The sequence below is a fragment of the Artibeus jamaicensis genome, unplaced genomic scaffold (assembly GCF_021234435.1).
Source record: "Artibeus jamaicensis isolate MK-2021 breed Jamaican fruit bat unplaced genomic scaffold, CSHL_Jam_final scaffold_1019, whole genome shotgun sequence".
In the NCBI taxonomy this organism is placed as follows: Eukaryota; Metazoa; Chordata; class Mammalia; order Chiroptera; family Phyllostomidae; genus Artibeus; species Artibeus jamaicensis.
In genome coordinates, this window is record NW_026522025.1 from 11,518,487 (window position 1) to 11,541,397 (window position 22,911).

Here is a 22,911-nt window from a genome sequence, read left to right on the forward strand (position 1 = left end):
CTCCCTGGCCCGGGACAAAAAAGGACCACCCCGGTCTCAGGAGAAACTGCAGAGAACCTAGTGTCGGTGGATGTTCTCAGAGGCCCAGCTGCCCTCTCCAGGGAGCAGTTTACAAGGCCCACTGACACCCACTGTGAGGTCAGAGGTAGGACAACTCCCGTCTCCCATCCTCACTCCACCAACATCGAGCCTGGGAGGGAGGCCAAAGATACCATTTCTCCAGGGAATTAAGAACCTCTGAGGACGCACCCAGAAGGCAGAAGATCTGGGAAAAGGTCACAGGGCCCACCCTCCCCCAGAGCCAGGCAGGGTTCCCAGGCCCCCTCCCACCAAGACTCACATCCCAGCGGCTGGGACAGAGGGGCAGGCTCCTCCTCACTTCCTCTTCCTTCCCACTCTTTTTCCTCCATTTCCTCCCCAGTGACCCACCCCCAGAAACTCCCTGCTAATTCCCAGGGGCTTTCAATCCCACCTCCAGGGTAAATCAGAGAACAGGTTTTCACTGAGGGCCCCGGGCAGTCGGAGTAGCCCGGGCACTTCAGTGTGTAACTCCTCAACAAATAGTAAGGCAGGGTCTTCTACCCTGTCTTAAAGGCAAGAAAGTGAAGTTCAAAACCCTTGTATAATTACAAAGGAAATAAATCTTAAAAGAAGACCACATTACTTAAATAAACAAAACACACACGAGCCCTGGCTGCTATAGCTCAGTGGATTGAGTGCGGGCCTGTGAAGCAAAGGGTTGCTGGTTCGATTCCCAGTCAGGGCACATGCCTGGGTTGCAGGCCAAGTCCCCAGTAGGGGACACATGAGAGGCAACCACACATTGATGTTTCTCTCCCACTCTTTCTCCTTCCCTTCCCCTCTCTCTAAAAGTAAATAAATAAAATATTTAAAAAAAAAACACACACACGCACACAACCCCTACTAAGAACCAGGACTTCAATGAGAGAACTGACCAAATGACCCAAGTGCGTTAGACAAACCAAAAAAGAAGCTAATTTTATTGACCACTTATTATGTAAAGTGCTTTTTGTGCACTATTGTATTTCATCCTTGAGGTGACTCCAAAGTGCAATCTCTCATCACCCTCATGTTACAGATAAGAAACTGAGGGACAGGGAGGTGCTGTGACTTATTAAAGTCTGAAGTTCCACTCTTGCTGGGGTCCACAGTGGAGGTTTAACAGGTTCTCCTTCAGGACAGCATATTTGCATTTTAACAATAGCTCTCCGGAAAGGAATCCAAAGGAATGACTCCAATGCAGGGAATTTCAGGCCTCAGCTGGGACAGTGGGCAGAGTTCTCAGGGCAAGAGTCTTTTGGCAGCACCAGGCATCCCCCGAAGGCGGCCTCCCACGGACCTGGCTAACACAGGGCTCCTTTCAGCAGCTGGCAAAGCCCAGGACATGGGGGGTAGAACCGGAGATTAGATCAGGGAAGGCCAGCCAGGAGGCAGGCGCAAGAGGGGCAAGTAGCAACTGCAGGAGGATGTGTTTCCAGGTGCTCTGTGAGTGTCCCCAAGCTCAACAGTGTGGAAGACACACTCTCAGTGTTAGTGTCGGGCTACGCAGTGTGCTGGAGCAGGAGCCCTGGGTTCTCACCGCAGCCTAGTCACTCATGCCCCGTGCCACCCGGGCTGCGCCACCTGCCCTCACTGGTCCTCAGTGTCCTCAACTGTAAGACAACAGGGGTGCTCTAGGTCACTGGTAAGGTTTCCTGGACAAACTCTAGGTGAAGGAACTCAGAACAGATGCCAAGAATGAGCCATGGGGCCCTGAACTGGGGATCGAAGGACACCTTCCCTGGCTGTTATCATGAAAAGGATGCTCGATGTGACACTGAAAAGACACTGCAATGGGGAGAGGGGGCTTCTGCCCCCAGGGGACAGCTGCACAGGTACCTGTTGCCCACGGGCCAGGTCAGAGGGGCTCAGAGAAGCTTCCTAGAGGAGCCCACACCTGCAGAAGATGGGGACGACCACCCAGAGGACTAGGTGAGTAGAGGCACTCAAATGGAAAGACTATGCAAAATGGACTGAAGCACTCGTAGGACAATACCTGAATTTCAGAAGGAGGAGCCATTATCTCCATGTCACTGATATCAAAACCAAGGCTCAGCCAGGTAACAACAGGTGGCAGAGTCAGGATTAGAACCCAGTTCCGCCTGACCCACAGCTTTTGCTCTTTGTTTTTGTCCTATCCTCACACCCACAGCACAGGCGCCTGTGAGCACAGGCAAAAGGCTGGACAGAAAGATGGAGAAGACATGCGATGGATAGTAAGCGCTTTCTTACTGAAACAAAATGGCAGCCATAGTTCTTCCAAACAGACTCTTCTGTGATTGCCTATAGTTTTTAAAGGCATAAGATTCTGGAATGGGCCAGATCTGAGCTAGGCTCCTGGCTCCACCACTTAATATGGATCCAGGAGCCTAGCTCTGGGTTTGTAACCCAGAGCAGCGATATTGAGGTTAGAGCCTCCCTTGACTCACCATTACAATGGGAATAATAACAGTCATATCTTCTTAAGTAGTTGGTAAACATTAAGTTACTGCTATATTTCCAGGACTTGGCACAGTGTCTGGTGCGTGGTAAGTGTTCAATAAAAGACGGCAAAAAATACAGCCGTTCACCTAACGTTGCTCCAGCGGGCTTTCCTCTCTCCAGACTTCCTCCTCAAAATCAGCATCTGGCGAGCCTCCCACGTCCTCGCCGACGCCGGCCCTCCTCCGGCCGGCCTCCCTCACAGGCCCCCGTCTCAGAGCCCACTTCCAAGTTCCCCTCCCGGGGATTCTCCTCCTGCCCAGGAGGCTGGCTTGCATTTGATCGAATGATTTCATCAATTCCCCTACACAGGCTCCTTAATCTCTCAGAAACGAAATCGTGCGCTCGGGGGTTGTTTCAAGGGACTGGTTTGCATGGGGTCCGCCAAACCACCAGTGCAGGGCCTGGCGGGTTTGTGGGCTGGTAGGAATTACCTAACCAGTTGCCCATGTGTGCCTGCAATTTGTAAATTAACTTCTGGATAGACATCAAAACCTTCCACCCAAACCACAAATTATGTGTTCTTACAAATTTGCCAAACTATTAAATGGAATTTACAACTGCTCAAGAATGTCTCACTAATTAGACAGAGATAGAGGGGTATATGAAAGATTAGGACAAGGGGGTAGGAAATTGGGAACTAACGTTTCCTGACTTCCTGCCAGGGGGTCGTCACCCTTTTGTGCCATAGACACCCCTTTAGCAGACGGCCAAAGCCTATGGACCCACTCTAAGAATGCTTTAAAATACGTAAAATAAAAATGCACATCAGACTACCAAGGAAACCAATTACACTGAAATACAATTATTAGAATTTTTAAAATGAGTGTGTTATACAGTGATATGTGTCCCTTATTAACACATTAATAGCATGTTCTAGGGGTGAGTGTAACAACTGCTTTTATCTCCGAGCTGCGATGGGCATAAATCAGTTCAAGGTGTCTGAAGCTGCGGAAATGTGATGTGAAAATATCTGTGATTTCTACTGGTAATAATGTCACAGGTACTGAAAATACGTTGTGTTTGTTGCCTACATCCATAATGGAAGAAAATGCTAAATAAAGATATTACTGTTTTTCACCACCCAAGTTCACAGGCTCCTCTGAATTCTATACATGCGCAGTCAACCCCATGTTAAAAACCCTTTACAACTCGGTATTTGTATTGGGCATAATCCTGAGTTCCAGCTTACCTTTCTTTCCTTCACAAGGAGTCTCCGCCCACCTCCCTGTCCTGCTCCAGAAGGTCAAGTTCTGTGCCTGTAACTGTCCTCTGCCCTCCCCTCTTGTGTCATTGGCCCAGCGAGGACTTGTGCCTCAGCAGAATCCTATGCCTGGGCGACCGGATACTGGCCAAGACATGGCCTGGGAAGACAGCCTCAGCTTCCAGGGGACCAAGTTCACACAACAGGATCTTCTTTGGAACTTGAACTGAGCAGTAAAAGAGAGGTTCCTGCGGTAGTATGGTGAGGGGGTGGGGCAGGCAGTGCTTAGTTGAGCCAAAGGCATCCAAAGTGAAGACCAGTGGTTGCTGTACTCATGTAATAACCTTGAACTCAGAACCCTCTCCACCCCACCTCAAGGGTGCCTGGCCTCCCACCAGGCCCCAGGCCGGCACTTAGACAGCAGTGCTGTGAGTGACAGCTCCTCGCCCTCTTCACTGGAATCAGCTTCAGGCAGTTCCTACTGTCTGTATGAGGAGCCCTAAATCCACATTAGCAACTTGCACCCTGGCTGGTGTGGCTCAGTGGATTGAGTGCTGGCCTGGAAATTGAAGTTTGCAGGTTCAGTTGCTGGTCAGGGCAGGCCAGGTCCCCAGTTGGCTGGGGGATGGGGGGTTGGAGGGGTGGTGAGAGGCAACCTATCGATGTTTCTCTCCCTCTCTTTCTCTAAAAATAAATAAATAAAACCTTAAAAAAACAGTCAAGTCATTTGCTTGGGCTCCCAGGGCTAGTAAAATGGTGAAGAATGTTTCCTTCTCTTCTCCTCCTCTTTTTTAATTTGAGGAGCAGAGGGATGATGGCCCTTATTATTTATTTACTTAAAAATCACATAAATGATACATGAGAACCACGTTCTTTAAAAACGTAAACATGACTAATAAAATGTCCCCTCCCCACCCCAGCCACACACGCACTGGGTTCAGTATTGAATCCAATGAATGTGACCATACTGGGAGACATTCAGCCACCACCCAGCTGGACATGCCTGGTCATTTAAGCTGTTCCCCGAGAGCAGGACGGCCGCGTTTTTCAAGGGGGAAGGGAGTGGGGAGTGGTATGCAAACAGCACCTGGAAACACTCAGCCCCGCTGCCTGGTGCTCTGCTATGAAAATCAAAATCGATTTCACTGACAGTCAGCATGTCTGGCTTCTGCGCAGAAACCAGGCTGTGGAGGGAAATCAGCATTGAATTCTGCTCTTTTATCTTTGCGTGGTGCAAATTCTCCCCAACGCCACAGTTCTCCCCACTTGTCACTTGACATCAGAGCCACAAACCAGACATACCAAAGGCAACTGCAGACACACAGCGTCCTTCCACACAAAGGGGAAAAAGTCACAGTCATATTAAAAAATATATTTATCCAGTTGGTACGTTTTATTTACTTTGGGGTAAAAAATGGGGAGGAGGGCGGGAATTGGGATTTCTGTTTTCTCCCACAATGCGTGTGTCCCCGGAAAGCTCTGTAAGGGCAGGGAGCAGGCCCCAAGGCCCCAGCGAGACACGAGGTGTTCTTTTGGAAACAGACGTCTTTCCCTGGGAGAAGGAGCAGTCAGCCTGTTTCTTCAGACACCACCAATCTATAAATGCCTGCATATCACATTAACCAGCTATTCGAAATCCTGGGGCAACATTTATTCTATCCTGGAAATGCTACAGCCCTACTTTTAGCCAGAGGGCCCCTCTTCTTTCCTTTAATCCTACTAGAAATATTATCCACATAGACTGGAAACTATTGGGAAAACATCTATTAGAAGCCTCTTTGTCCAGACTCTGGGTCTGGGAGATTAGTATTCCAAAGCACAGAGAGGTTAGGGGTCCGGCTGAAAATCACACAGCAAGGTAGCAACAGATTTAGGCACCAATTCCTGGATTCTCCTGCCTCCAAGCCTGTGTCTCTTTCTACATACTCTGCTATAAAATAGCAAAGTGGTCTGATCTCCAGGGACAGAGCACTTAGTGAATCCTAATGTTATCATTCATTAGCTCCGTAACCCTGGGCAAGTCACTTAACCTCTCCAAGTCTCAGTTTCCTCATCTATATATTAGGGATTATGATTGTAACTATCTCTAGGATTATTCTTGAGAATTAAATGTGCCAGGGTTTGGTACATGGGTACCCTGTACTGTACTGTACCGCTCCTGTGTCACATACAGAAGTGAGTGGATCTGCCATCTGAAATGTGACAACTGTGTCCGTACAACTGCCCAGAGATAGAAAATTCAGTTCCCCCACCCATCCCCAGAGATGACAGAACTTGCCTGAGATCAGGGTTTTAAAAGTGAATACATTCTCAGCATTCAGAAGTTCTGACTGTCCTCCCTACCACACCTCCCAAGGGATGGGTTGAATTAGAAGTAAAATCCACACCCTCTTCCCTTCGCACACACAGCTGAACCACATACCACTGGCTCACACTTCATGACCCTTCTTTGTAAACTAGGATCAGCACAGTACCTGGTACAGAGCAGAGACTCAATGCAGTTTTGATGACTGAGTGGATTACTGATCCCGATCTGCAGATAAGAAGGCACAGCCCGGTGGGTGGCCTGAAGTAGGTGTCTTGTTGCAGAAAGCAGGAGGGAGGCCAGGCCGGCAGGCCAGACCTCCAGTGGCAACAAGCAAGAACCCCAGGCTCTCCATTCATTCCCCTAGGCCTGCTCTATGGGGAAGAAGCCTTTGATAAGACCAAGAGCTCTATGGGTGCCTGATCTCTAAGGCTAAGATGACATCTAAGACTCCAAAAGTCTAAGATGACCCATCCAGAGCATTTCCAGATCTGGCCCACACGGCTCAGTCCAGGGCCCAGGAGATAACTGTGAAGCACTCATGACCCTCCTCCAGCTAAAACAGATGTAATGGCTCTGCAGGCAAGGGGCAGCGGACTGGCCGGGGAGATGACCCATCTGTCTTCCTAATTGTCAACTCTGCCCATAATAAGATTTTTCTCTCTGTCACACCTTAGGCTGCTACTGAACTGAAGCAAAACCAAGATATCCATCTTCCAGCCACGTGCAATGGCATTCACAAGGTGCCAGGGACGAAGGGAAGCTACTTGGCTAAAAGAAGCAGAGAGAGATGAAAGGAGCCCTGGACCGGGAGCCGGGAGCTGGGGGTGGCGTGTGGGCAGGGGCAGTGAGGGGTGGGGAGGGGGGTTCATGTTCTTAACCAGCTGCAGGTGCTTGGGCAGTCATTGTGCCTCACTGGCCTCCGTTTCCTGTAAAATTAAAGTCCAAAGTTCAGGAAATGGGGTCAATGGGGGGAGGGAGGGAAGTCAATCATGCGACACTGCAGGCAAGATACTTTAGGTTGTACACATTTGGAGAAGAGTATCCCTTGTTTTCAATAACATCTCAAAGGCATAGCTAACAATCCCCCCACTAAAAAATGTTAAGAAATACTAGAGAATTTTCATCCGACGAGCATTTACTGAGCACCTTCCATGTGTCCTTTTCAGTGCTAGGTACTCGGGACCCAGTATGACAAGAGAGACCTGCTTCTAAGGTGCACGGTGCAGCTGATGCGCACCGACACAAGCACGTCCAAGGAGCTCTGGAAACAGAGAAGTGGAGCCTTTGACCCTGGTCAGGAAAGGCCTTGGCTGGGGTGGGGGTGGGATAAGGAAACCTTAAGTTTAATGTTGAAATTGAAAGCTGAGTGTGCATTCACTGGTATTTTACACAAAGGACAGCATGTGCAAAGGCAATGTGCGTTCCAGGAACTGCTTGGAGTATAATTGTGAGTAGAACAGACAGTGCTCATTGAGGAGGGAGGAGGTGGAGCGAAAGAAATGGGGCTGGAAAGGTACGCAGGCCCAGGCTAGGAAATGCCATGTTAGGAATTACATTGCAGGCAATGAGTTCATTCTAGTTGCAAAAGTCCAAGAGGAGCCACCATGCCCAGCACGAACCTTCCTAAATGTTGAGTGGAGAGGCCTTGATCAGTTGCAAGCATGGCTGGCAATAAGGAACAATTAGAGGAAGGACCTGCTCCTCCTTGGCACCCCGCATGGACATGGGCTATCTGACCAAGGTGCTGGTAGGTACTGGGGGTGAGTCTGGCACCTGACTGTCAGTCTCTCCCTCTTTCTATCCCAGCCAGGGGGACTCCAACTACCCATTATAATGGCTAGAAAGGAAGGTACTGATTGGTCCAGGTGATGGGATGCTAAAGTGCGGGGCATGCCCGTTTGGTCAGACCCCTGCTTGTCACTTAGGAAACAGTCTTTCATCTCCTCTAGTCAACTCTACTACTCAACTCAGGGCCCTCTCAAATGCTGTTCCTTCTGCCTTGAAGGCTCTTCCTATGCTCTTCAACGAGTTAACTTTAATTAGCCTTCTGAGTGAATGCTGTACCTACCACAGATTCTCATAGTACCTTATCCTTTTCTTTTAAAGAATTCAGCACTTCATAATTGTATGTTTATTTGAGTAATTTGCTTCATGTTGTTCTTGGCCACTGGATTGCAAGCTCCATGAGGCCAGGTACTGCCAGTTTTGTTCACTTTTCTATCCCAGTACCTTGCCCATGCCTGGCTCAGAGCAAGTATTTGTTGATTGAATGCAAAGTCTTGTGTGGACCCTCAGCCATCCCCCATTCTCACTGTCCCTTTACATTCCCCATAACTCATGTTATGGTCCAGGGAGGAGTTTTAGACAAGGCAGGAGGGCTGGACTTAACATGGCAATGTAAGAGGGGACCCTGTTTCTATTCCAAGTGTTCACCGTGTCACACCTTGAAAGGCTCTAAGGAACCAGCATTTGGTTTACCCACCCAAGCTGGTCCTTGGGAATTGTGTTTAATTCAGTATGTTTTCTCCCAGGACTCAATCTGGTCCCTGGCTGCATCTGACCATTCCCTGAACTCTTGGTCCAATAAAACTTTCAAGGTGGCATCCTTGGAACCTCCTTATCCCTTTCCCGGAAAACGTCTCTTCCTCTGCCTCCATTCCAGCACTCTAAGGCTCTTGCAAACTAAAACCGCTGGTTCTGCAGCCCTAGCAGATGCCCCACGGCAAGCTCAGATTCAGACCTGGTTAGGGGCCACTTTCCAACTCCCAGGCTAAGTAACTGGTCACTCTGCAGGGATAAAGTACTTTGGCTCAAAAGCGTGACCTTAAAACAGAGATGAGAGGGAGAGGTACACAAGTGGGAAAGGTACCAAGAGGTACACAGGATCGCAAAAAAGCGCCCTTGGCTGCCAGCGCACCGGAGCAACCCGAGTGCCTCCACCCAAGGTCGTAGCACAGCGGGAGCGTTGGGAAGTTCAGCCAGGGCCCGAGGGCCACCAGGGTAGGAATTGGGGGCCGACTTTTGCGGTAAAAAGGGAGGCTACAAGCTCGATTTCGGGTAGTCCTGGGAGCCAGCAGCAGGACGCCCCAGTCCTGCAAGCTGCATCTCGGACCACAGCGCTCCGCTCAGAAGCTCTGGGCGGGGGCTGCACCACCTAGCCTCAAGGACAACGCGGCCTTCCCACTCCTCACTGGTCTCCTCTGTACCCAGCATCGGGGCGCGGGGAGCCAGTCAGGACGGAAGGGGAGCGGTTCCCGTCCTTGGGCAGCCCCTCTTCCCGCGCTGTCTTGGACCTCAAGCGGGGACTACAGGTCGGCCCAGGCTGCCGCAGCGTCTGCCTTCAGGGGTTCCACGGATGCGCGAAGCAAGGAGGGGACGAGACGGACGGCGGAGGCAGGGGACAGTGGCGGGGGCCAACACCCGGGGGAGCCCTGCTGGGTGCCGGCTTGCCCCACCATCGCACTCCGGGGGCTGGGGTAACAGGGAGCCTTACCTTGGCGAGCCGCGGGCGTCCGGTGCGAGGCGGGCGGCGGGCCGTGCCAGGGGCCGGCGCACAGCCCGGCTTCGGGGTGCACGCAGTCTCCGGGTGCACAGTCCCCGTCTCGGGCGCGCACCCCGGGGCTGGCGCACACCGGGCGTCCCCAGCGCGCACACCCTCGGGCGCCCTCTCGCAGGCTGGTTCGGCCTGGGCCTGGGGCGCACACTCTGCGGGTCACACCCACCGCGGCGGCTCCGGGACTGACCGGGCGCAGCCCGCCGAAGCCTCGCCTGGCGTCGCGGGCTGCCAACACCACCCGAGACCCCGCCCTCGCCACGGAAAAAAAAAAAAAAAAAGACTCCTGACTCGGCGCGGGCTTTGGTGTGTAGGAAGGGGTAGCACCACGAAACTGAGGGGAGGGTCTTAGCTTTGATAAACTCCAGAAGGCCTTGGACAGAGTTTAGAAGAAAAACTTTTTGAAAAGAGACCTGAAAACTCCTAATCTGTGTATAGTTCCTTTCAGTTTTCCAAAAGTGCTTTCATATGCATTTATCTCAGTTTGTTTTCGCCACAACAGTTAGGGGGCATTTGTATCCTCGCCTTATGGGTGTGGAGACGCCATCAGGGGCGAAGCAGTGACTCACCCAGGCCAGGGCTAGAACCCAGTCTCCGCAACGCGGTCGGAGTGCCCTGCGGCGATGGGCCTGGCCGGCCGGCGGGCGGGATGGTCTCACAGAGGATGTGGAGGAGCAAGGGTTGGTGATGGAAAAAAGGGAACTTTATCCTAAGCCGTGTTTTTATCCATTTGCTTTTTTCCTTCCCAGTCATGGTATTAGCCCCACTCAGGAATCCTAAACCTTTCACTTCACACTCCCACTTCCCAGAACCCTTTATCAGTTCAAAAGATGTTCAGTGCAATCACTAACCTTGAGTGATCAGCGCTGTAAGTGCCAGGCGTCGTGCACAATAACCCTGAAACAAAAAGCTGACGCTCCCCCATTGCACAGGTGAGGGCAGAGAGGCAAGGGTAGAACGGAGCCTGAGGGACCCAGATCCCAGCCTGACCACCCCACACACCTTTCAAAGGGCCCGTTGGCACAGGGTAAAAGTTAACCAGACGGTTTCTTTTTGTTTGTTTTGTTTTTCCTTCTTATTGAATTTATGGGGGGTGACACTGGTTAAGAAACTGTACAGGTTCCAGGCACACTATTTTACAACACACCATCTGTACACTGTCTTGTGCGTTCCCCACTCAGATCAAGTCTCCAGCCATCACCACTTATCAGGGGTTTCATTTTTGCCACTGACACCCTGAAGGGGGGTGATAATTTGGGGCAAGGGACACTTCTGGGATTTTCATTTTCCCATTCTGATGGAAACGTGGTTACAGTAAAGATTTTGCTGCCACTAGGACTTTTCTAGAAGCAAATCAATAGCTCCAGAGCCATAACCAATGGAAACAGAGACTTGGCCCCAGTCGTGTCTGGGAATATCGGGGGAACCACTGGGAATAATGGGGAGCAACCTGGACTGCAGTGACTTTCTGGGCAGCTCCAGGCTCCTGCCCAGGTGAAGGGGCTGCAGCTACTCAGTTCTAGTCAATTTTTGACATTTGAGACAAGGAGTTACTAAGTTCGGATCTTCCCATTTTTAAAAGAAGCCACAAATTCAGATATAAAAATGGAGTCTCCGAATTTGTTGATAACTCACTTAAAAGTGCTAAGTTCTTGATAACCAGGTCAACATTGTTCAAACCAGATGAAATGAGTTTATGAACAGATCCAGTTCATGGAGCAGGGGTTTGTGCCCCAGAGTTTGGGCTACTTGACACTGTTTCATGTGGGCCTCCTAACACCGCTGTGGAATAGACACAACATGATGGCTATTTCCGTTTTCTGGAAGAGGAAACCCCAGTTCCAGAGGTTCCAATGACTAGCTCAAGGTCACACAAGCTAATCAGAGCTAGAACTGAAACTCAGGCCTGCTGACTCCTGGTCCTGAAGCCTCCCCTCTGCATTCTCTGGTCTCATTAGGATGCCGTTTATTGCTTTCAGGGTGTTGCAAGCCAAGTTAGGCATGGTGTGGCTGAGAAGATGGAGCTGGAGCGCCAGGCTGCTGTCCTCGAAAGCTCAGTCTGATGACTCAGAGATGAAGCTGTGACTTGAGGATAAAGCTGAGTCAGAGGAAGCAAGGGTGGAAGTGGGGCAGCCCAGGCTTCTGAGTCCCAGAGTAGAGAATCATCAAATAGGAAGAAGAATGGATGAAGCAAATACACCTGCTCCTAGCCTCCCCACCCTCCCCCCAAAATAAACCAGAAAACACAAACACAGAGACATCAGCTAGATAGAGCACTGCCTGTTTTTCCTGTCATAACAGGAAAGTCAGCAAGAATTAAACCAGAAAGTTAATTTCTTGTGTGGTTGTAGAAATAGGGGACCTTTTGCAGGTCGCAGGTGTTCTAGAATCTCAGGTTTGAGCATGTCCATTGCAGAGCCAGCTTGGGCCTTTCAGACAGAGTGATTCTGAAAAGCTGATTTAGGAGGACTGGGCAGGACACTGCTATAGCCTGAAGCTCTGCAATCAGAGGACCACCCAGCTGCAGGCGAAGCACGGAGTGCCTCCTTTCTCCAACCCTTTGATGGGGAATAGGAGGATTAACAAGAACTCACCAGGCACCCTGTATGTGCCAGGCATGGAATCGAGCATTTTACACACATCTTCTCATCAGGACTCACAGTAAAACTGAAATTGTTATTCTCCTGCCAAGGATAATGAGGTACAGTGTCACTTGTCTGAGGAGTCACAACTAGTAGGTGGGGGAGGTGGGATTCACACTTGGGTATGGTTACTCCAAAGACTGAGCCCTTTCGAACTGAGGGTCTGGAAATTGTGGCCAGCATGGAGACACGTCACTCAGATATTTCTCATAGCGGTAGCTCGGCTGTAAGCAGTGTGGTTAGTTGACACCCCCACAGTGTGGTGAGCTCCTGCAGGGTCTGCCTCAGCCAAGGGTATGTGGGTAATGTTTAACAACCTGCTCTCAGGGGAGGAAATGTGTGCATAAATACATTTGATTCTCATTATTCACGGTAGTTCTATAAAGTGGCTGCAAATACTGAAATTGCTAATATTGAACCATGGTTCCCAGGAGAAATGCAGGGTTAGGTTCCTATAAGCTTCTGGGCACTTTTTCATCAGTTGATGAATATATAACCCTGTTTTATGTTTTTTTTCTTTTTTTAAACAATAGGCATTTCACAGATGAAGAAACATGAAGAAATGTTCTTCCTTATTAGTAATTAGGGAAATACTTCATCAAAGATTTTATTCATTTATTTTTAGACAGAGGGCAAGGGTGGGAGAGAGAGAGGGAGAGAAACATCAGTGTGTGGTTGCATCTCATGTGCCTCTTACTGGGGACCTGGCCCACAATTCAGGCATGTGCCCTGACTGGGAATAGAACCAGTGACCCTTTGGTTTACAGGCCAGCACTCAATCCACTGAGCTACACCAGCCAGAGCCCCTGTTTTATGTTTTTGTTTAAAGACTATATATATATATATATATATATATATATATATACACACTTTGTATTTTTAATATATATTGTTGATTTATTAACATTGCAGTAATGGCCAAAGGTGCTATAACTCACACCTGAGCAAATGTGGTCTCACTCACTTAGTTTCCCACGAGGCACACCACAGTTTTCTTGTACTTAGGAGCACCAGGTATCACTTTAGCACTATGCTTTAGTGCTATTTTAAACAGTGAAATAACCCACCAAAAGTACAAAATATACAAAATGGTACTGCTAAAAAGACTGCAAAAAGGACCCGTGTTCACAGCATGAGAGCAGAAACAAGAAGGCTGAGGGTCACCCTGCTCAGCCTCAGCTGGGACTGTGCATGTCAGGCAACTCAAAAATTTCACTGCTCTGCACATGCCTGTGAGTGACTGCAAAAGTGCTGTGAGTATTGATTTGGCTACAAAGAAAAGCTAGCAGGTGAATTTGCAAACACAGAATCAACGCATTATGAGGATCAGCTATACATATATGTATTCATATGTGCCTTCTGGGCCCTTCGCATCCACAACCCATCCTCCCAGATTTATCTCCTATTACCCTCCAGCCAGACTGCACTGTTTACTATTCTCCAAAACATGCCCCATGCTGATCTAGCTTTGTGACTGAGCTCAGACTGTGGTCTATATCTGTACTCTTTCTTTTCTGCCTCCCCCCACTCTATGCGCCTGTCCGAGTGATTCTGCTGCACAATTGTACCTCCTGCATGAAAGCTTTCTTGATGCCCTAGACAATGGAATATCTCTGGTCTTGGGACCACTGTGGCATTTTTTTTAAATATTTTATTTGTTTATTTATTTATTTATTTATTTGGAAGGGTGGGGAATATAGGGAAACATCAATGTGCAAGAAGTACATGGATCGGTTGCCTCTCACATGCCCCCAAGTGGGGATCTGGCCTGCACTGCAACCCAGGCATGTGCCCTGACCGGCACTTCAGTCCACAGGCCGACATTCCACCCACTGAGCCATACCAGCCAGGGCCCACTGTGGCATTTCGGAGCCTACATCGTATTCCACTGTGAATTATAAGGCAGCCTTAGTAATCTTCAAAAAAAAAACCCAAACACAAATATGATCATACCACTCTCCTGCCTAAAATTTCTCAAAAGCATCATAGTGCTCCGATAAAACCTGATTCTTTTAAGAAGGCTTACAGTTCTAGCTCTCCCCAGTCTCCTCGTGCATCCTTGCTCCTATAGCCACACAAGACTCCTCTTAGTTCGTCCGGCACACTGGGCTCTTGCCTGCCTGGAGTCGTCTGCACATGCTGTGTATTCTGCCTGGAGTTTCCCTCCCTCCGATTCTTTGTTTGGATAATTAATACTCATCCCAAGAGTTGAAGCTTAAACATCACTTCTGTGAGAAATCTCTCCGATCGACTCTTAACCCCCAGACTAAGGTAGGAGTTCCCAGTGTCCACTCCCACAACACCTCTTAGTAACACAAAGTGTTGGTAAGAGTGCAGAACACATGGAACCTGTAAACATTGATCCTGGAGTGTAAGTTGGTACACCATCTTAGAAAGCTGTCTGTATCTACTAAAGTTGGCTACGTATATAATCACTCATGACCCAGCAACTCTCAATAAAAATGTGCACGTATGTACCACAGGGCATAATTATGAATTGTTACATCAGTACTATTCACAATTTCCCCAAACTGGAAACAATTGAAATTTAAGTCCAGCGTAGAATGAACAAGTAAACTGTTGTTTATCATATAATGTAAAACTATACAGCTGTGAAGATGAACAGACCATTGCTACGTGAAATGACATGGGTGAATTTCACAACATAGACTGTGTTATTCTATTCAGTAGCATTCAAACACAGAAAAAACTACTCTGGTGTGAGAGAAATCAGGACTGAGCTTCTCCTTGGAAAGAAGAGAGTGACTAAGAGGTGACATGGAGGAGACTCGGGGGACAGACGACAGTGTTCTGTTTTTTAACCTGGGTGATATTTACAAGACTGTTATTTTGTGAAAAGTCAATGATTGTACTTTATTTGTGCAATGCTTGTATTATACTTTAATGTAAACTTTTATTTTAAAATTTAATTCATTCCAAAAGTGTTAAGTCATTTCCACCCACTGACAACTGGAAATTCTAGCCATACTTTTCATTATTGTGATGACTTATAAATATGCTCTACTGGAAAATCCTTCTGAGTGTTGTGAGATTTTGCAGAGAAAAGAGATTGTAAGTTCAATTTCTTTATCTTTTTTGTATTATGAAGCTTTGTTGTACATGTGAAATATTCAATGTTCATTAACTACTTATAACTTGGTTAAGTTATAGAGTGTACTAGACAAAGTGTATTAAACAATACACTTTGTAGTACAAAAGTGTAGGACAGTAGTGTATTAAACAAAGAGCTTGACATTAAGCTGGGAGGCACAGATGATTCGCTGGACGACAGAATTAGTAGTCGAAGAGGTCTCAGCAGCAGCTTGCACTCTGCTTCTCACGTTAAGTGGCAGCGTCCATGCTGACCGCCCCGAACCTGCAGTTCCTGCTGCCTTGGGCTCTTTCTCCCACTTCCAGGTTATTTCACATGTTCATTCTCTGCCCAGGACAGTTTCACATAACTCTTCACCTCGCTAACTCCTGACTCTAGTTCAGGTTTCACCTGACTTCTATGACAGGAAGTCTCTGACATGGCCCCCGTGAACCCCCTCTTCCTGGTGTTTGTGCCCCATTAAACGCTCTTCCTTGGAGTGTGGGCTGCACCTAGTGCTTTACTTCTAACAAACAAAATGTGACAGAAGCTATGGGATGTCACTCATGAGATTAGGCTACAAAAAGACGCTGGCTGCTTCCATCTTGGGCCCCCTCTCTTCTTCCCTTACTCCTACCCTCTCTGTCTCAGACCCCTCGCTCCGAGCATGCAAAGGGGCCTTGTTGTGATTAGCCCCACGGAGAGGCCCACAGGGCAGGAAACTTGTGTGTGTGGCCAACCACCAGTGAAAACCGGAGGTCTGCCAACGGCCAAGAGCTTCGGGGCGAAAACGCCTCGAGTTAAGCGTTGAGATGACTGCAGTCCTGGAGGACACGTGGGATGCAGCCTTATACGGTCTTGAGCCAGAGGTGCCAGCTCAGCGGGACCCAGATTTCCGACCCACAGAAACTGTGAGTTACTGCGTTTGTGCTCGAAGTAGTTAACATGTAGAGTAACCTGTTACAAAGCAACAGGTAACTGGTACAGCCCCACCCTCACCCCTCCTGTCCCAGGGTGGATTCATTGCTCCTGTTGTACCCAGTGTTCCCCGTAATTATAGCATTCATCACGCCATATTGTAATCTGCTTACTTGCCTATCTCTCCCATGAAAGGGACCAGGGACCATGTCTTACAAGCTTTATCATTCCAGTTTCTAGAACTTAGTTGTGATACAGGGTGCAGCCAGGGGGGCCCCCAAAAAAAGATTTAGAAAGGTGTCCAGAATTCAAAGTGTATAGAAATATTGGAGAAACATATAAGATGTCCTCACCACCCCCCAGGGGGAAGAAACGAATGGAGCCAGGCCATTGAGAGCTGTTTTGCATAGCAACAGTTTTGCAGCTAACCTCTGGAATGATTATTTAACATATCTATAACCTTTAACTGGTTTCATAGATATGTTAAATAGCACTGCCCAAGTTTGGGGCCGAAGGAGAAGGTAGTGGACTGGGACTCAGGAAGATGTAACTAGGAGCTGCACACCTGAGTGAGAAGGGAGTAGCAGGGGACTCAGGATGGAAACTAGGAGCTGCTCTCCTGAGTGAGAAGGGCTTGGACTGAGGAGGTAATGAGGGGCTGCGCCCCTGAGGGAGAGTGCCGCTGTGTGGGAGCTTGGAAAAGACTGGCTCCGAGACATGAAGGGTCCCCGCTTGGCCAGATGGAGAGAGAGCCACGCGGTTTCAGCAGAGTGAGGACCCCCTCTTGGTGAGGTGAAAGAGGGAGCCACGTGGTTTTGGCAGGGTGCGGACTCCCTCTTTCCCAGGTGAAAGGGAAAAACCACGCAGCTTTGCCAGAATGGAGATCCCTGCAGCCAGGTGAAGAAGACAGCCACATGCTTTTGGTGGAGTGCAGACTCCTGCAGCTTTGGTAGAAGAGGCCCACGCGGCTTTGGGGTGCCCCCTTTGGCCGCGGGGCCTGAAAAAAGCAAGAGAGACTTTGACTGGAACTGGGTACAAAGGACTCTTGCCAGTGGACCATGAGAGGGTACCACGGTACTTTGGATTAACTCGAGATCCTGCACAGTGACACAGCTGACGGTACCAGCAGCCTAGAAAAACGGACGTGTGCTCTTTTCCTGATTTACAGTACCCGGAGTTGGGACAGTGGGAGAAGGGAGCGCTGTGTGGGTGTAGGTGTATACCCTAAAGGACTTTGATATTTTAGTGGTGGCATTAGGCCTGAATAGCATTAAATAAACATTTTGTTTCCTTTTCACAAATCTCTGGCATTAAGAGATGTCTTTCCAATTGGCGGCGGACAGAAGGGCCCAGTAGATATTAGTATTTTGTTTTTGGGAGGGGCCCCTGTTGTATAGCAGTTTTAGGCATCCCTAGGTGGGCCAGATATTGTATTGCCCCTCCCTCGGACCTCTTGTTGTTCGGTAACAGTTGTACTCAATACATGTATGATTAACACATGAAAGAATAAATAGATGATAGCTCTTTAACCTTGGGAAATAACCTCTCTAATTCTTTATCTTCTCTTTTGTCAAATTTGTCAAATACAACATCTGTTGGATTCAGTAACCGGATTATCTGAAGACTGTGGCAGATTGCATTTTTCAAAGATGACTGCAAAAATATTTTCCCATCTCACATGCTCTTCTACAATGTGACCTCACCACCATCCCATTGAGAAGTGGGGTCTATACTATTTGTCCTTGATTCTGGGTGAGCTTGTGATCACTTTGACTAATGAATTATTGTAGGACTTCTGAATCTATAAAAGTCATACTCACTTCTAAGTCATAAAAGGCAATGCCTTTTCCACCTTGTTTCCTGAAATACTAGAGCAAGCCATGGAAGAAGCCAGACCACCCTGTGGCTGCCATGCTGTGAGGAAGCCCAGCCAGGTAGAAAGGCCATGTTCAGGCCTCTGGTCCACAGACATCCAAGAGCAGAGACAAGCTGTTTGCTATGTGACCAGCCGAAGTTCCTGGCATTCAGAATGTATGACCATAATAACATGGTTATTTTATGCCACTAAATTTTGGGGTAAGTTTACATTTATTTCCACAGTGAAAGTACCTAGAACAACGACTTAGGGAGAGCAGTGCATGGAGTGGTCAGGAGAGAGGCCAGAACGCAGAGGTTTGAGGACTGTGTAGGATGTGAAGAAGGGAATGACATGACACATGAAGAGACTGTAGTGGGGGGAGGGGTCAAATCGGAGGGTGACAGAAGAGGGCTCAGGAGGGTTCTAGTCCGATGGAGTAGACTGGACAGATTATGGAACAAGAGGAAAATAAACGAGTGAGAGAGTTCAAGCAGAGAAGAGAGGTTACAATGGAGGAGTCAGCAGGAGGGGCACAGGGTGCAGGTGGAAGAGCTGGGCTTGAATGGTCTCCACTGAGACTGGGAAAGAAGTGGACTTTGTTAGCGGAGGAAGGCACAGCAGGATAGCAGCGCAAGGGAGATGGCGGCACCGGTGTGAGTGCAATTCATACGATCACCTACCGGGCCTGGACCTTCAGCCAGGAGGACTGATAGACGCAAGAGAATGAAAAGACCAAATAGCTGGAGTCTCTTGGAAGCCAATATGCAGGCGTCACAGGTATGAGGTTATGAGAAGGCTCAAAGGATGGGGGAATGTAACCATAAAGTCAGCGGATCTAGATGACCCGGGCCTGGATCATGACAAGGTCCAGGCTGGGGTCTGGGAGTGGTGGTTAGAGTAGAGTAGGGGTGAAGTCCCTTGGAGTTAAGGAGATCGAAGAAGTAACAGCCCAATCAGTTGCCTTCCTGGACATTGAAATCTCTTAGGGTGATGCAGGATGTGAGCTGGAGGGGAAGAGCAAGAGCGAGGCCATGACTGATTCAGTGAACAAACATTGGACAGTTTCAGTGCTGAGGTGAGTAGTTGGATGACATGAGACTCAAAGGAAGATATGAGTGGGGGCCAACAGTGGTATGCAAGTGACAGCAGAAAGCCAGGACAAGCCAGCCCTGTCTATTTCAGAGATGTGGGGATGGGCCCGAGAGGGTGAACAACTTTGAGCTGAGGGCTACAGAGGCAGCGAAGACTTTGGTCAAGACAAAAGATGACGAGAGGCTTCTGTGAGGATCTGGACTGTTCCCGCTGCATGAAGAGTTACAGAGGGTGAAATGGCTAAATGCGGTTTGGGACTGGAATGAGTAAATACAAGGCAGGGAAAGGAATGGTGGGGGCGGGCTGCATGCGGGATTGGAGGCTGAGAAAGGGACTTTTTGTTACAAGGTCCTTACTGTAGGCAGGGACCCTGTTAAAATATTCAAAACAGAGGCAAAAGCCCATTAGGCAGGCGGTGAGGGTTTTGTTTTAGGTCGAGGTTCTTGCCTCCCAAGTCCAGTGACCCTCCCCCAGGCAGGCACCCCACCCCCACCCTGCCCAATGAAGCCAGGAGGCCCCTGCGCTTGGCACATGACCCTCTGCCAAAGACACTGTAAAGGGGGGTAGTGGGAGGTGAGTGGGGTGGCGCTGGACTGTGAGACCCCTCAGACAGCCCCGGCATCCTTGACTCAGGAAGTGACACAGAGCAATGGATCTTCCTGTTATGACTGCTTTGCTATAAATGAAACAGAACATATGAGACTTCTTAAGTTCTCCTGAGAGGAAGACAATAAAAAGCTATCTGACCACCCACCTGGAAGCTCATTAGAAATAACTTTCTACGGCTATTTTCAGGCAGAAACAGACATGCTCCTATTAATAAGTCTGGCCAAGTCAGGCCTGTCTGTGGCCAGGGTGACTCAGAAAGCCTTTTTCCCCAGAGTCCCTGTTACCGAACAAGAGGTCCGAGGGAGGGGCAGTACAATATTTGGCCCACCTAGGAATGCCCAAAACTGCTATACAACAGGGGCCCCTCCCAAAACAAAATACTGAAATCTACTGGGCCCTTCTGTCCGCCGCCAATTGGAAAGACATCTCTTAATGCCAGAGATTTGTGAAAAGGAAACAAAATGTTTATTTAATGCTATTCAGGCCTAATGCCACCACTAAAATATCAAAGTCCTTTAGGGTATACACCTACACCCACACAGCGCTCCCTTCTCCCACTGTCCCAACTCCGGGTACCATAAATCAGGAAAAGAGCACACGTCTGTATTGCAGGCTGCTGGCACCGTCAGCTGTGTCACTGTGCAGGATCTCGAGTTAATCCAAAGTACTGTGGTACCCTCTCATGGTCCACTGGCAAGAGTCCTCTGCACCCAGTTCCAGTCAAAGTCTCTCCTGCTTTTTCAGGCCACGCGGCCAAAGGGGGCACCCCAAAGCCGCGTGGGCCTCTTCTACCAAAGCTGCAGGAGTCCGCACTCCACCAAAAGCATGTGGCTGTCCTCTTCACCTGGCTGCAGGGATCTCCATTCTGGCAAAGCTGCGTGGTTTTCCCTTTCACCTGGGCAGTTATCCCCTCATGTCCTGGAGCCAATCTTTTCCAAGCTCCCACCCAGGCCTTCTCACTCAGGAGCGCAGCCCCTCATTCCATCCTGAGTCCAAGCCTTTCTCACTCAGGAGAGCAGCCCCTAGTTACATCCTCCTGAGTCCCAATCCATTACCTTCTCATTCAGGAGCGCAGACCCTAGTTCCATCTTGGCCACAGCTATTTAACATATCCATGAAACCAGTTAAAGGTTATAGATATGTTAAATAATCATTCCAGAGGTTAGCTGCAAAACTGTTGCTATGCAAAACAGCTCTCAATGGCCTGGCTCCATTCGTTTCTTCCCCCTGGGGGGAGGCGGTGAGGACATCTTAATATGTCTCTCCAATATTCCTATACACTTTGAATTCTGGACACCATTCCAAATCTTTTTTTGGGGCCCCCCCCTGGCTGCACCCTGTATCATCCCTGCAGGTGACAAAGAGAAGGGGTGCGCTCCTGTCACCAGACAGGTCTGTGCTGGTCACTGCAGGCAGAAAATTCTACAGAGAGGTTCCTCAACCTTGTGCCCTTCTTGGCCCCCATGGAGGAGTTTATACACATAATTTCAGTTGCTATAAAAGAGGGGTTTACCTGAGACTCATCTTGCTTTCCAGGCATCCGCTCCGCACCCACCCCACAATCCCCAACAACATCCGCAACAACCCGAGGGAGGAAGCTCTATTGCCATTTCAAAGAGGTGGGAACTGAGACTCAGAAGAGCCTACGTGTCCCTCTCAGGTTCCCACAGTCAGAGAGGCAGTCCAGCCCCTGGGCCTGGGAACCAGGCCTCAGTTTTACCTGCCTTCCTGAGGCACAGCTCAGATGTGTGATGCCTTCAAAGTCAACTTTCTCTTGTGTTGTCTCAAACGTGGTTTAGAGGCAGCCGATCGGCACATCCAGACTTTCCACCTTGCTCACCCAGTCTTTCGCTGTCCTTGTTGTAACCTGCAGAGCCACCGTGCACTGCAGATGGGGGCTCCTGCGACCCCACACCTCCCCGCTGTCCTGCAGGGAGGTCGCCTGTTCCATCAGAGGCTCTGGTTTTCTGATTTCGGGGAGCAGAGAGCCCTTCGTTCTCAACACCTCAGGAGGAAGGAAGTGAGGTGCATTCGGGGCTGGAGCAGAGACTGGAGGTGCTCTGGGCGCTTCTGTGTGCCAGGGGCCACATGGTTTCCACCCTGTCCCCGCCTTTCTCAACATGTCCAGGAAGGTCCAGAGTCTCACTTCTCTCCACACAGGTTCTGCTAACCAGTTCTTTGCTCGCACAGCCCTTGAAGCTTTGACTCTGCTGCAGACAACCTTTCAGTGCATTCCAGTGGCCTCCAGCCCCGCTGCTAACTGCCTACATGTCTCAGCATTTCTTGGTTCAAATTCCCGAGATGGGAATCTGATTGGCCTGGCTCCCTTTTTGTGCTGGGCCACAGGTCATAGGTCGCTGGCCAGCCTGAGTTGACTCAGATGACTTTCCCTGCTCTCCTGAACAGCCAGGAGTGGTACAAAACTCAGCCGAGGAATGTCCCTTCCCCCTTGCAGCCAGGGCTATTTGTTGAATTATTCCTTTTAGAAAAGACAACGGCTAGCATTCGTACTGAAATTCTGAAACCTGCACTGCCCGGAGGCAGCAAGGAGGCCTTTGGGGGCCTGTGTAAATGCAGCTGTGACTGCTGCAGGGATAACTTCCGGTGAGCACACTCTCACGCCAGCCCTCACTAGTGCCTAACCCCTGCCCCCTTCGAACTGCTCCCCAAACCAAAATTCCGCCTCTCTCTGGGAGCGCCCCAGAAAGATTCCCGTGTGAGCCAGGGGTCCCGTCTGCTGCCACGTGACCTGTGTCCTGTCCTCCTCTGTCCCTGTCACACACACTGCTGGCCCCACCACCGCTGGCACTGGCATTTCTACAGTGGTCACACTGCGTCCTCCTGCCCCACTGTTGCCTCTGCTAATCCCCTCAAGACACCCAGGTGATTTAAGGAACAACCACAGGGGGAGGAATTCTTCTCTGTTCATGTTACCTACTATCAAAAGGGATCTCCATGCTCTGGGCTCTGGTGGCTTATGGAAGCTTGAATGAATGTGCTTGTTCAGTCTGAACACTTAGCCACTCTCCCTAGGACCCAGGCACGAGGGCATGTGAGGGGCATTGACAGACCAAGGCAAAGTTCAGAGAGGCAGC

At 49.4% G+C, this 22,911-nt stretch overlaps 1 protein-coding gene across 3 annotated transcripts in view; it reads right to left on the reverse strand.

Annotated features, from left to right (window-relative positions):
• KANK4 (KN motif and ankyrin repeat domains 4) overlaps positions 1-22,253 on the reverse strand; it is a 76,230-nt gene extending 53,977 nt beyond the window's left edge. For 2 of the 3 annotated variants that reach the window (XM_053655611.1, XM_053655614.1), the window contains exon 1: positions 9,547-9,768. The gene's annotated coding sequence lies outside the window, so the exon portion shown is untranslated. Of the gene's footprint in view, positions 1-9,546; positions 9,769-21,536 lie in introns of those variants that run through there. The other variant, XM_053655613.1, reaches the window with a different exon arrangement.
• Between the last annotated feature and the right edge of the window lie 658 nt (positions 22,254-22,911).